The sequence below is a fragment of the Miscanthus floridulus genome, chromosome 11, assembly GCF_019320115.1.
Source record: "Miscanthus floridulus cultivar M001 chromosome 11, ASM1932011v1, whole genome shotgun sequence".
Classification (NCBI taxonomy): Eukaryota; Viridiplantae; Streptophyta; class Magnoliopsida; order Poales; family Poaceae; genus Miscanthus; species Miscanthus floridulus.
In genome coordinates this window covers 24,617,590-24,629,760 of record NC_089590.1, presented here as the reverse complement: position 1 = coordinate 24,629,760, position 12,171 = coordinate 24,617,590, and the positions used below count along the sequence as shown (strand labels likewise).

Here is a 12,171-nt window from a genome sequence, read left to right as displayed (position 1 = left end):
TTTCACCCCTCTTAATAGTACGGCTATCGATCCTAAATGTGATCACACTCACTAAGTGTCTCAATCACCAGAACAAAATGGCTCCTACCATTTATACCTTTGCCTTGAGCCTTTTGTTTTTATCTTTCTTCTTTTCAAGTCCAAGCAGTTGATCATCACCATAGCATCACCATCATCATGTCATGGTCTTTATTTGCTTCATCACTTGAAATGTGCTACCTATCTCATGATCACTTGATAAACTAGGTTAGCACTGAGCTTTCAATTGTTCAACAGGACACTATAAATACAACCAAAACAAATAAATACAATTAGAAAACATTTAGCACATATCAAACCCATTTTCAAGCTTAATGTCCATCCAATAATGGTACAGAAACACATACATCACATGGAGGTCAATACATGTAACATACAATCTGCCTTGCACACCATATGTTTGTGTACTGAAGTCCGGCACCAAAAGATTACGTGAATGCACATCACAGCAAGCAATACTAGCATTTTGTGTTTAACATACTAAGGTTTGTGCACACAATCATTTCTAGGAACTCAAAAACCAAAAGCAATGGCTTGCCAACAATAGAGCACATCCACCAGGTTATGTGGAGAACCATTTTCCAGAAACTCAAGCCAAAGATCAGTGCCCATCACTTCCTGAAAAATATAACCACCGTTTAATTAGGCAAGTGGAGAAAATATGTAAAGCTACTGTATAGTTTGAGTTTGTAATCAGCAAGTGTAGACAACCATTTTCTAGAAACTCAAGCCAAATTACAGGTTTTTTCTCCTACTGCAGTTAAATAGTCATCTACTACAACCAATGAGGAATAAACAACAAACCTCAAGCATGTTAGGATGGAACAAGATGAAATCATCGCTTCTGTAATATTACAGCAGTGGGTTAAATGTTATTTGCTGGTTCCTAGCTTTCTGCTAGTGATATTTATCTACTCAGATTAGTTTGGGATCACTCTGTGAAAATGAATGACCTTGGTTACTTTTTTCACTGTCAGACATTGACATCTTAAGTGCAAGAATGCATCGAACACAGTTTAAATTCTCCTAGAAGGTAGTCAGGTCTCGGGTGCTATGTGTTTAGGATCAAATTTAGATTCAGAAGCTGACCGTTGGATTAGCTGATTGGGCTGCAACAGGCCTAGGGTGCAAGCTTCTCTTTCGTTGCAATACAACTTATCAGCTCAAGTACTGAAATATTATGTACAACAGTAATGAATTATTCATGCAAAATAGATCTTGCATAACATGGGATTAATTAAACTAGTAATGAATTAGAAGTGAATCAATCTATGCTCAAACTTCAGCCTATCTTTCTTGACTTGAATGGCATAAAATTATCAAGAACAAGGGCCCACCAGTATTTTTTCTTAAAAAGAAACAGAGCAGCATTATATAAGATAACCATGTTTGTTCAGTGTTTTCAAATTAAATGGCTAATCTGCAGTATCGGAATCAAGAGCCCAGTCATCTAAGCTGCCATCCTTCAAGCTAGACTACTTGCATGTATTTGCAACAAAATCATTCATCTTAGCATACAACAAAGTTTACCAAATTACGTGGTGGATGTATAGGAAGATTTCGTCACTCTTCCTCCAGTAAACACAACAGCCTTTTGTTCTCCTCATCAAGAATCCTGTTGTCCTCACTCAGTGTAATGACCTTCAACAAGAACCGACAATGAAACAATTGATTGTTTAGCAAGGCACTGAGACAAATTCAATGCTTGACTGATATTTACAAGAACCAACAATGAAACAATTGATTGTTTAGAAAGACTGATATTTACAATGTGTCATTAGTAATGCTCAGCATATGATACTTTGGAAATTAGCATAATTACAACATGATAAGCATATTCTCAGTGGCCCAGTGAAAAGTAGCAAGTTTTTAAGTAACTGTGAATGCCCAAAAGGAATATATACACTTACCGGTTCGAAAATGCGTCTGCTATTCTTGATGCTTCTTCAAGAGATAATCCATTCTTTGTACACATGCCATAAATAATCCCTGAATTATATCTTCACAGCTGGGCTGCCTGTTAAACACAAAATGGTTGTAACTAGCTGTAGCAAGAAGCAAGTATAATAGTACATATTTGTTCAAGTAAACTTTTGGGCATGATTTTTCCCACACCACAAACAGGGATGAGCATCTATAGATTAATCCCAAAAGTCAGGGTGCAGGAAATATATTACAAGTGTATCATGGTTACATGTATGACATTACATATTAGGACTTAAGCCAGCTAAATGATGTGCAAGTAATGCAAGGCAGATCTGATATACATTTAAATTCAGCTCTTAAACCTTCCAGGAAATACTGTTCGCACTGAATCTAATATCAATAGATAACAAAATTAGAGCCTGAACCGACACATCAAGAAACAGTAACAAAGTTGTCTGCATATCAACAACAGGATGTGGATAGAAAGTTTGGCTGCATAGCATCACCAAGAAGTTCGTGGATATAAAAACTAGAGCTTTCTGGTGAAGTTTTCGAGCTAAATTGGAACAACAGGAAGTATATTCACTCTGTTCTCAAATTATTGGAAAGGGACATATTGATCGGAAAGAAAGCTACTTTTTATGTCAAACTAGATTTCCTACACTTTATGATCACGAACTGTATGGGTTGATAACTAGGCTCAGTATCATAAATGAAATAAAAAAGGCTGGCCAACAGTATATAGGAACATTCTCCATCTGGAAGTTATATTACTGTCACATTAAACTATAAAACTTGTTGGGTGAAGTAGCAAAGTTATATTACTGTCACATTAACCTACTAGTTGCTCCTTTATTAGTAGAATTGTGTCTGTCCATTAAAAAAATCTTTACAGAATTGCTGAAGTAACAAAGTGATTTTAGGTGACGCTCAGCATTTCTAGATGAACAATTTCTTTTCCAATATCAACCTAGCTGAGGAAAATACAAGGACAGTAGTTTGTTCTAAAGCAAACCAACTAAGGTTTTAATGAAATGCATCCTCTGTAGTCCGTATGCAGATCCTTGCTAAACTGAGCATTCAACATGAAGAACTAAAAGCAAATCAGAATCCGAAAAGCATGCAAACATTCTAAAGAAGAATCTCTTTGATCCACATACATACGACTGATAATAACCATTCACGTAAGGATGCAGGCTTACAGCAAGAACGGTTAAGAAAGCATTTCAGCAGATGTGGAGCAAGCAATAGCAAACGTAGATGCCTCACCTGCAGCACCCGGCACTGCCTTCGCCGTTCCAGCAATTCATCGAGCACCTCGGTGACATGGTGTGGTCGAGCAGCAGCCTGAACATGTCCGCGCTCCCGCCCCTGGCCGCTGCGTAGAACATGTCCGTGATGCTTTACTCGCCCTTGCTGAACACGAGTAGCGGGTCCCTCTCTAGTAGCTCCCGCACGAACGCCGCATCCCCGGCCGAGGCCGCCGTGTAGAGCACCCACCCGCCATTCCCGGCACGGAGCAGCGTGTTCTCCCCGCCAGCCACGTGCCCATGCAATCAGCTACGGCCAGGCAGCGCAGATAGCTGTGGCCTGCGGCCAGCCGGCCAGGCCTAGGCGGGCGGCGGGCGGTGGGCAGCAGTAGAGCCGTGGCGGACGGACTGGCGGAGCCGCCGAGCCGTGGAGGGCCGGAACCGGGAGCGCCGCCGCTGTCACTGACGCGAGCGACGACCTTGGAGCACCGCCGCCGCCTGTTATAGCCTATCGAGTGAGTCGGAGCATGGGGACGGGCTAGTGGCTACCGTGCCTATAGGAGAAGAATGGGGGAGGGTGGCCGCATATCAGAGGAGGGAAATTTTCAGAGGTGATCTGGGTTTTCATCTCCACCATCAATTTGCTCCATCCCACGGTGAAGATGGAGATGAGGTTGCTCGGCCTTGGGCCTTTAGGTTGAGCAGGATTATTTAGCCCTTTACTATTTGTTATTATTTTTTTATTTTTGATGAATTAAGGCATATTTTTTGGGCAGTAATTGGTTTCAGTTGAAAAAATTATTAATAACAAAATTATAGAACTCATCGAGATCTATAACTTTTATTTTGGTCATTCCTCCATCCGAGTTGATTTGAGCAATTTATAATTTGAATTTTAAAATATGAGAAATTTACGAGCGAGCTAGATAGAGGTGGGGCACGCGAGCTCAGCGTGGGGCCCATTTTCTTTAGCGACAGACAGATTGACGGTATACTTGACTTTAGCGACAGGTAGTTCAACGTTAAATATCATTATCTATAGCAACAGACAATAAATCACTAAATGAGGAATTAGCGACAGATGGTCTATGAGTTACCTTTAGTGACAGATCATCCATCGATAAATATAATTTTTAGCATCAGATATCTGACGGTGATGCGGTGTTGTATTGTAGTGTAGGTAGGGAGAAAGTTAGAGCATACTTGCAATGCATATATTGTAAAGTCAAACAACGGATCCAAGTAGAGTTGAGTCATATAATCAAATCAAGATGTGTATGTGTGTGGATGTATGTGTAACACCCTACTTTTATGCAGCTAATATATATTAGAAATAGAGAATTTGGGCAGCAACTTATTTGAAAACACAGCAAGAACAGAGACCACACGGCTCAAGCTTAACAAAAGGAAACAACAACAAATATAGATAACTATTTAAGCATCCACTCCAGGAGGCACACCTCTCAATTATTACATCGCAGCAACATAATTATGTTAAGGTTGACAATACATTAACTTAGACAAGTGCCGCATTGCAAACTGAATTCTTAAAATATGAACATTTATTCTGGTGGTGATGACGTGACACGTGGATCCATCTAAGGCCCCAAGCCCATCATGCTTGACAAAAATGTTTAAATGCCTGTAAAGAATTAAAGGGGTGAGATAAACTCAGCAAGCAATGGCTATGAATATAGACACATCTCACAAGTGTTGAGTTATTAGATTTGAAAAAAAAAACATATGAGCATCCATGAAGATGAGAAAGGCAACACACAAATAAATTATGCAACTCCTTATTGTAGCGACATTCAACATTATCATAGAACTAGAGTATCACATCATCCACGTATTGATATTCTCCAAAAACACCAAGTAAATGATGTATGCATACTATGATGCAACTCCATTGAGAGTTTTATGTTGGGCGGTGCCAACCTCTCACGCAACTCCATGTACCGGTACTAGTCACAGCACGATGGCGGTGACCGGCCTTTTTCTCCATATGAAATGCATATGCATATTAATGCACATGAATGGTACATGAATATATAACTCCAAATTGCATAAACAGCGCATCAGCCCACAACGACCTTTATTTCAAGCAACAAGAGGCATCCAATCTAATGAGTAAATAAATACGCAAGCAAGATATAATTATGCAAGCAAAACAATGATCCATATTATTACTCTTGATGTAGTGTACTCCATTAAATTCAAAGAGGATGCAAGACATGAATATAAACATAGCATTGGCCACACCCCTACGTTACTTGCCTTTTCACCAAAGAAAACAACCTCGACAAGAACGTCTCAGAACAGTTAGGAGCCACGCTTCCTAAACCTGGCCACGTTTCTCCTTCCTGCCAGCCATGTCCTGCTGTCTCCTGTCCTACAACCAAGAAGGGCAGGATGAAGATGAGGAGCAGCAAGAATTCCCTTCTCTCTTGCGCTGATTTGGGGAAGAAGGCTGAGACCTTGGACACAAAGCCCTATCGCTGGGAGAGCAGAGCGCCGCCTCCAACTCCTCAGGAAACCGAGAAGACCGGATCGACAATAGGGAGACGAGGAGAAGGAGTTACGGTTGAATTTTCTAACCCCTTAACTTCCCTAACTGGACTCTAATTAGGCCTTTTCTTTCTCCCTCTCTATGCCCATTAGGCCCAAAGACAAGTTAATTATTTTTTTACTAGATGTTATAGTATGGTGGATATATATGTGGTGGCTAACCTAATTCTATTTTGCTCCTTGAAAACTTATCTCTATTTTGAAACTTGGAAATATTTTTGCAAGAGAATAGGGGCTATCTTATTCATCTTTCTTTTTTCTTTCTTTTTTCAGGCGGGCATCTGAGTACCCATTGCTTTAGATATCGCGGACACTTGTCCATTTTTTTATCAACTCTCTTTTTTTTCTTTTCTATTTTTTTATGAATAACTTTTGCATAGCCCCATGCCTCTTTTCTACAACAAAACTTTTGAGAGATAGCAATAAGAACTTAGAGCATTTATTTGGTGGATGGAAAACCTAACAAGCATATTTTTGTGTTCACCCCTAGTGTAGGAGTAGAACATTTTTGGGTGGATCTAGATGGAAGGCATATGTCGGTGCAGAAAGTGACCAACACGTAAATATTTGTATTTTTGCCATACGTTGTGATCGGATGTGGCCTAGCACTCAATGACATAGGGTTTATACTGGTTCAGGCAACGTGTCCTACATCCAGTTTGAGTCGGTCGGTGACTTTATTCCTGATTCCAGGTGCTCGAAGTTTGCAGTGGGGTTACAAACGAGAAGGAGAAAGATGAAGGGTACAAGAGATCCGGTGAGACTCTGGTCTGAAGGGCCGAGAGCGATGGGAGCTCCGCTATGTGCTAAGTGTTCGAGCGTGTGCTCGGTATAACTTTAGAGTGTCTAAAGTTACAGAGGGTGAATCAATATAAGTGAACTGATCTATCTCTCTTTTGGGAGAGAGCGCATCCCCTTTTATAGATAAAGGGGATAGCCTTACAAGTGAGAGGGAGAGAGTGTATGTATGCTAAGTTTGGTTGCCCATGCTATCGGGTACAGGATGATTGTAGGCGCCCATAACACTGTTAATGTCAGATGCATGTGGGAGGTTGTGTCGTCTTCTTCAGGTATGGCAGACGTCGATGCCTGCCACACTGTTGATTCCCAGAGGCATGCAATGGGTTTTACCATGTTTGCCTGGTACGGTAAATGCCGACGCCCACAACACTGTTGATTCCTTAGAGGCACGTGGGGGAAGCCTCACCGTGTTTGTCTGGTATGGGAGTTGATGGCGCCCACAACACTGTAGGGGAAATATCAGCGCCTACAACACTGCTTGGGTTCTGTCATGCCAGGAAGGTCACAGGGTACTGTCTGGCAAGTGTACAGGGTACGGTCCTCGGTATTGTGGTTGACTTGAGTGCCCTGCCTTACTTTCTTCGTCTGTTTCCTAGTCCTTACCGAGTGGACATCCCCAATCGGTTGGTTCCAGTCGGCTCTGACTGCGCCAGTTGGAGAAGAGCAGTGAGCAGGGGTTTGGTGCATCCCCAGTTGAAGACACGGGCCAGAGTTGGAAGCGGTGTTTGGCCAGGCCTTCTGGTCAGAGAGGCCGTCCGGAGGCGGGCCAGAGTCGGAGGCGTGGCCTTCCGGTCAGAGTGGCGGGCCAGAGTCGGAAGCGGGCGTCGTTCCTTCTTGGCTAGGCCTTTCGATCGAAGACTGGATCGCCCTTCTGTGTTGATTTAGGTATTTGGGCTGGCCCATAAGTTGCGCATCGTTTGCAACGTTGTCTGCTGGGCTGAGCCTTTATTGGGAAGTTTGTCGATGAGGGACCTTGGGTTTATGAACCCGACAGCATGTTTTTACGTACTCCTAGTGTAGGAGTAGTGCATATTTGGGTAGTGTGTACATGATCTTGATTTTAAGAGCATGACAAATCTCTCATAAGGATCAGCAAAGCTTGACAAAACTCAATGCAATAGCAAGTAGCAAATATGTGGAAGTCTTCCTAGCCTAAATAACATGTATGGCTCTGGTAGGAATTCAAGTTTTGTCAAACATGAACTCATCATGTAGCTTTTTTGTGTTTTTCAAAAAATAAATCTCCAGAAGTTTAGTATCACTTGGAACAAGATATACATCAGCTCAGACCTTCTCATATCATATCCCTCAATTACCTAGACTTAGATCAAGCATATGCTACCCATGAGTTTTAAGTTTAGAGTTAATCTTTATATCAAATCAATCTTATCCAAAACTCAGGAGAATTAAAGGATGAAAACTAGGTACTTGAAAGAAATTACAATAGAGCAACTATTCATCATTTCCATTTAAGAGATTATCCTGAGTCCTCTTTATTTATTCAGCTCTTGAAAAACAAACATAAAGCAACCTAGATACACTCTTTTTATTTTGCTAGTACAAGGATAACTATTTATTTTATTTTCATTCATCATTTTTTTAACTATTTAAAAGAAATTAAAAATAAAAGGGGAAAGAATACTTACCTAGATATACGGGGGTGCTTCTCCCCCAAGCTAGCTCTTTTGGTGAGGGTTCAGTGTTGTAAGTCCTTTGAACCGGACTTCTCCTTATGAAGTTCATTACTGAGCACCTTGGTTTGCTCTGAAAATGAGGGTTCTTGTGGTGGTGCCACTAATGGTGATGTCACCTTCTTCCACCAAATCTGTCTTGGTTTTGAGTTTCAATTTTGGTTTAACAGGTTCAGAACTTTCACTTGTAGAGATTGGGGAATCAACTATCCTCCACCACACTTTCCTTGAAGTGTGTTCTACTCATAAGACAAGGTAGAGATCAAGTGCATGGGCTCTGTTGGTGGGAAAACACCAACAGAACTAAAACTTTATTCTTCTTCTCTAACCTTAAGCACATTGAACAAGATGAAGTTGATGTTTATGTGCTTGTAAGATCAGAAGATTGAGCATGAATGTAGCATTTAAGTACATTTGGTAGAAAAGATTGAGTTGCTTAACCTATGAAACGATTATCTATCAATCTTTACATGATTATGACTATCATCTTACAAGGATAAGGTGTGCGACTTTTTAGCTCATTTGGTGAAAACTCTGAGATCAAGAAAGTGGTGCTAGGAACAAGTTTAAAGAACTAAACATGTTGTATTAATTAGGTTGGATCAAGTAAGTTGCAACTCAAACATGTTTGTTTCTTATTTATGTGCCCACCAGAATTAAGGAAAATTCTTTAAATAATGACAATTTACCTTAGGATGTTACCTTTGTCATTGGAGCATGATGACACCTTGTGACAAAGGGTAGATGACTCATGATGGTCCTTCCCTTTTTGCTTGAAGTTTTCCTTGTTTGGCTAGTCTCACATCTTGAGATGTTCATGAGCTTCTTGTCTCCTAGATTGCACCCTTTCTTTCTCATCCTTTTGTCATGCCATCTTCTTGCTCTTTGTTCCATGGAGTTCTTCCATCCTTGTTGAATGAGCTGTGTCTTCTTTTCACAAAGTCATTGGAGTTCATCATGTGCCTTGCTTCATCTCTTATTTGAATTCATCTCATGACTTACCCAAATTGAATTGAGAGTTCCTACAAGGGTTAGTCCAACAAAATATCAAGTATCTAGTAAAGCACACTCTTGGTCCAAAAAAATTAAACTAGACACCACGTCTAATTTAATCAAGGAAAGCATTTTAACCTAAGCACCACACTTAATTTAAAAAGCCTTTGGAAGTAAGATCAGCGCCCTTAAACTAAGCACCATGCTTAATTTTAAAGATGTATGAACATACTCCAAACCTTAAGCATACTATAGCAAACAAAGGTAGAATGAAAGCATTATAGAGATTTATTCAAATAGATGTTTTACCCATCAGGTGTGGTGACATGGAGCTGACCACCATCTAGAACCTGTTGCCTTGTGCGGTGTCCAAATTCCCTTGTAAATATTTAGGTTTACCCCTCTCCCTTAAGAAGCTCACTAAGGGGCAGATCTAGCCTATTATTGATAAGATTGTAGATCAGCTGCCAGGTTGGAAGGTGGACCTCACGACTAGGCCTGGAAGAAAAGTGCAGGTACAGTTTGTGCTCACTGCTATGCTAGTGTACCTTGTTATGGCCATAGACTTCCCTCCCTGGGCCATCAAAGTTGTGGACAAACTTAGATGGGGTTTCCTATGGAGGGGAAGAAAGGAAGCAAAAGGGGCTCATTGTCTTGTGGCATGGGGCAAGGCGAGCCGTCCACCGAAGCTTGGTGGTTTGGGGATCTCGGACCTAAAATATCTTGGATGGGCACTGTGGATGCGCTAGGTTTGGCTTCAGAAAACAAAACCCTATAGGCCCCGGGCGAACTTTCATATCCAGGTGCTTGGATAGGTCCACGCCTTCTTTAGATTAGCGGTTGTCTTTGAAGTTGGTAATAGGGCAAACACTCTTTTTTGGGCTGATAAATGGCTGAATGGACAATCAATTGCAGACCTAGCCCCTCAATTCTTTCCGGAATACCAAAAAGGATAGTAAATAAATGCATAGTTGAAGAAACCCTTACTAATCGTGCTTGGGTTCTAGATATCCGAGGTATCATGACAGTGGAAGTAACGGTGGAGTTCCTCAATCTCTACGATCTCCTTTATGATTTTTAGCTACAGTCGGAGGTTGAAGATGCTCACATTTGGCATCTTTCTTCTAGTGGACAGTATTCAGCCAAGTTAGCATATGAGGGTTTTTTCATAGGATCCACTCTTTTTGGCCCATATGAGAGAATCTAGAAATCTTGGGCTCCACCGAAGTGTTGTTTCTTCATGTGGCTGGTCGCACATGATAGGTGTTGGACGGCTGATCAGCTTGCAAGGTGGGGGTTGCCACATCCAACACAATGCCCCCTCTATGATCAAGAGAAGGAAACCATTAACCATCTGCTAATTTCTTATGTCTTTGCTCGGCAATTTTGGTTCTATTTACTCTAGCACTTTGGGATCCAACAATTCTGTCCATAGCCTTCAAATTTGTCTTTTGATGTGTGGTGGGAAAATTCAAACAATGATGTTGTTGGGTTAACAAGGAAGGGGTTCAACTCTCTTGTGATCTTAGGAGCTTGGACCTTGTGGAACCACCGAAATAGGCGTGTTTTTTACAGAGCTACTCTCAGCTTGGGTGGTGTTTTGGGTTTTGCTCTAGAAGAGAGTCGGCTTTGGGCTATGGTGGGGGCTCAGGGGCTATCTTTCTTGGCTTCCCAGCCTCCCCCTCCCCTTGTAGCCCTGTAATCTAGAGGATGTCTAATCTTGGTCGCCTCTTTGTTTCAACAGGCGTGTTTATACTTTTATTTTGGAGTGGTGTGGTGTGTGTTGTAACTAGGGTCTCTCCCCTTTTTTCTTCTTAATATAATGAAGCACAGTTCTCCTATGTTTTTGAGAAAAAAATTATTCAAATAGAGATGAAAGAGCATGGTTGTTATTTAGCAAATTGAGTATGGCTTGAAGGTAGAGATAACCAAGATAACTAAGCAACATGGCATGAAATGTTTTTAGAGAAGTCTATCCCCCAGCTTGAATTTTGCAATAAAATCTAGTATGGATGATAGAACTCTCATGTGTGAATGTGATTCAATGTTGCATGATGATTGGTTAGACATACCTTGCATTGTCATCCTTCATTCTTTTTGCTTCAAACCTAGAATGGTTAGTGACAAAAATACCCGAAGGAGTATTTTCACAATTATATTCCTATGCTCATTTCACAAGGTGTAACACCCGGTTTTAAGGACAAAGCCGAATGCACACCATATGTGAGCCCTGGTAATCAAACCTCACATATAGCTACAAATGAAGGGACAATATCAATTCACAATGCTTAATATATAGCGAACTTAGCAAAAGAGATAACCTTAGAAAACAATCAACGGATAGACAACTCTGATCTCCGGGTGCAGACTTCACTCCACTGGATCCAACTGACTGGTTGATCACAAGCCTAACTTCTCAAGTCTCTGACAAATTGTTATCCGGCCTGAGGTGTGGGGGAAATTGCAAGAGTGAGTCCATGTCGAACTCCGCAAATATAGCAACAAGGTAGTGTATTCCATAGCCACATGATCAAGTATAATTGAATAATAAATAGCTCAAAATAACTCAGTTAAGCATGATTTAACAAGTGCTCATCTTTGGCGTAAGAATCCCTTGGCCACTCGTGACCGTGAGCACGGCTGATATATCAGTTTATTAAACTCTGCGCAGAGGTGTACACTTTCACTGTGAGTCGTGAATTGCCCTTTCGCCCGAGGTCGCGAGCCTCTTAACCCTCTACAAAGGAAGGCCGGCAGGGTTCACTATGAAGCCTTTCAAAGGTTCCGTCTAACCGGGAAGGGCCGCAGGGTCATCGGATATAGGAACCCCCTTCCAAAAAAAAAGGCCGCTACCATAGCTAGGCTCAACAGGACAGAGGCTGTCCTATACCCAACTCGCAGTA

At 41.3% G+C, this 12,171-nt stretch overlaps 2 long non-coding RNA genes across 3 annotated transcripts; both read right to left on the bottom strand.

Moving 5' to 3' along the window:
- Positions 1 to 343: 343 nt before the first annotated feature.
- Positions 344 to 3,751, bottom strand: LOC136494952 (uncharacterized). Of its 2 annotated transcripts, XR_010768752.1 has the most exons (5): positions 3,235 to 3,751; positions 1,950 to 2,056; positions 1,570 to 1,680; positions 1,129 to 1,209; positions 344 to 657 (listed from the first exon to the last, which is right to left on the bottom strand). It is a non-coding gene; the product is annotated as an uncharacterized lncRNA (long non-coding RNA). The 2 variants fall into 2 exon arrangements; XR_010768751.1 differs by lacking the exon at positions 1,129 to 1,209.
- An 872-nt stretch (positions 3,752 to 4,623) lies between these two features.
- LOC136491320 (uncharacterized) lies at positions 4,624 to 5,797 on the bottom strand. The gene is made up of 3 exons (XR_010768023.1): positions 5,693 to 5,797; positions 5,493 to 5,607; positions 4,624 to 4,857 (listed from the first exon to the last, which is right to left on the bottom strand). It is a non-coding gene; the product is annotated as an uncharacterized lncRNA (long non-coding RNA).
- Between the last annotated feature and the right edge of the window lie 6,374 nt (positions 5,798 to 12,171).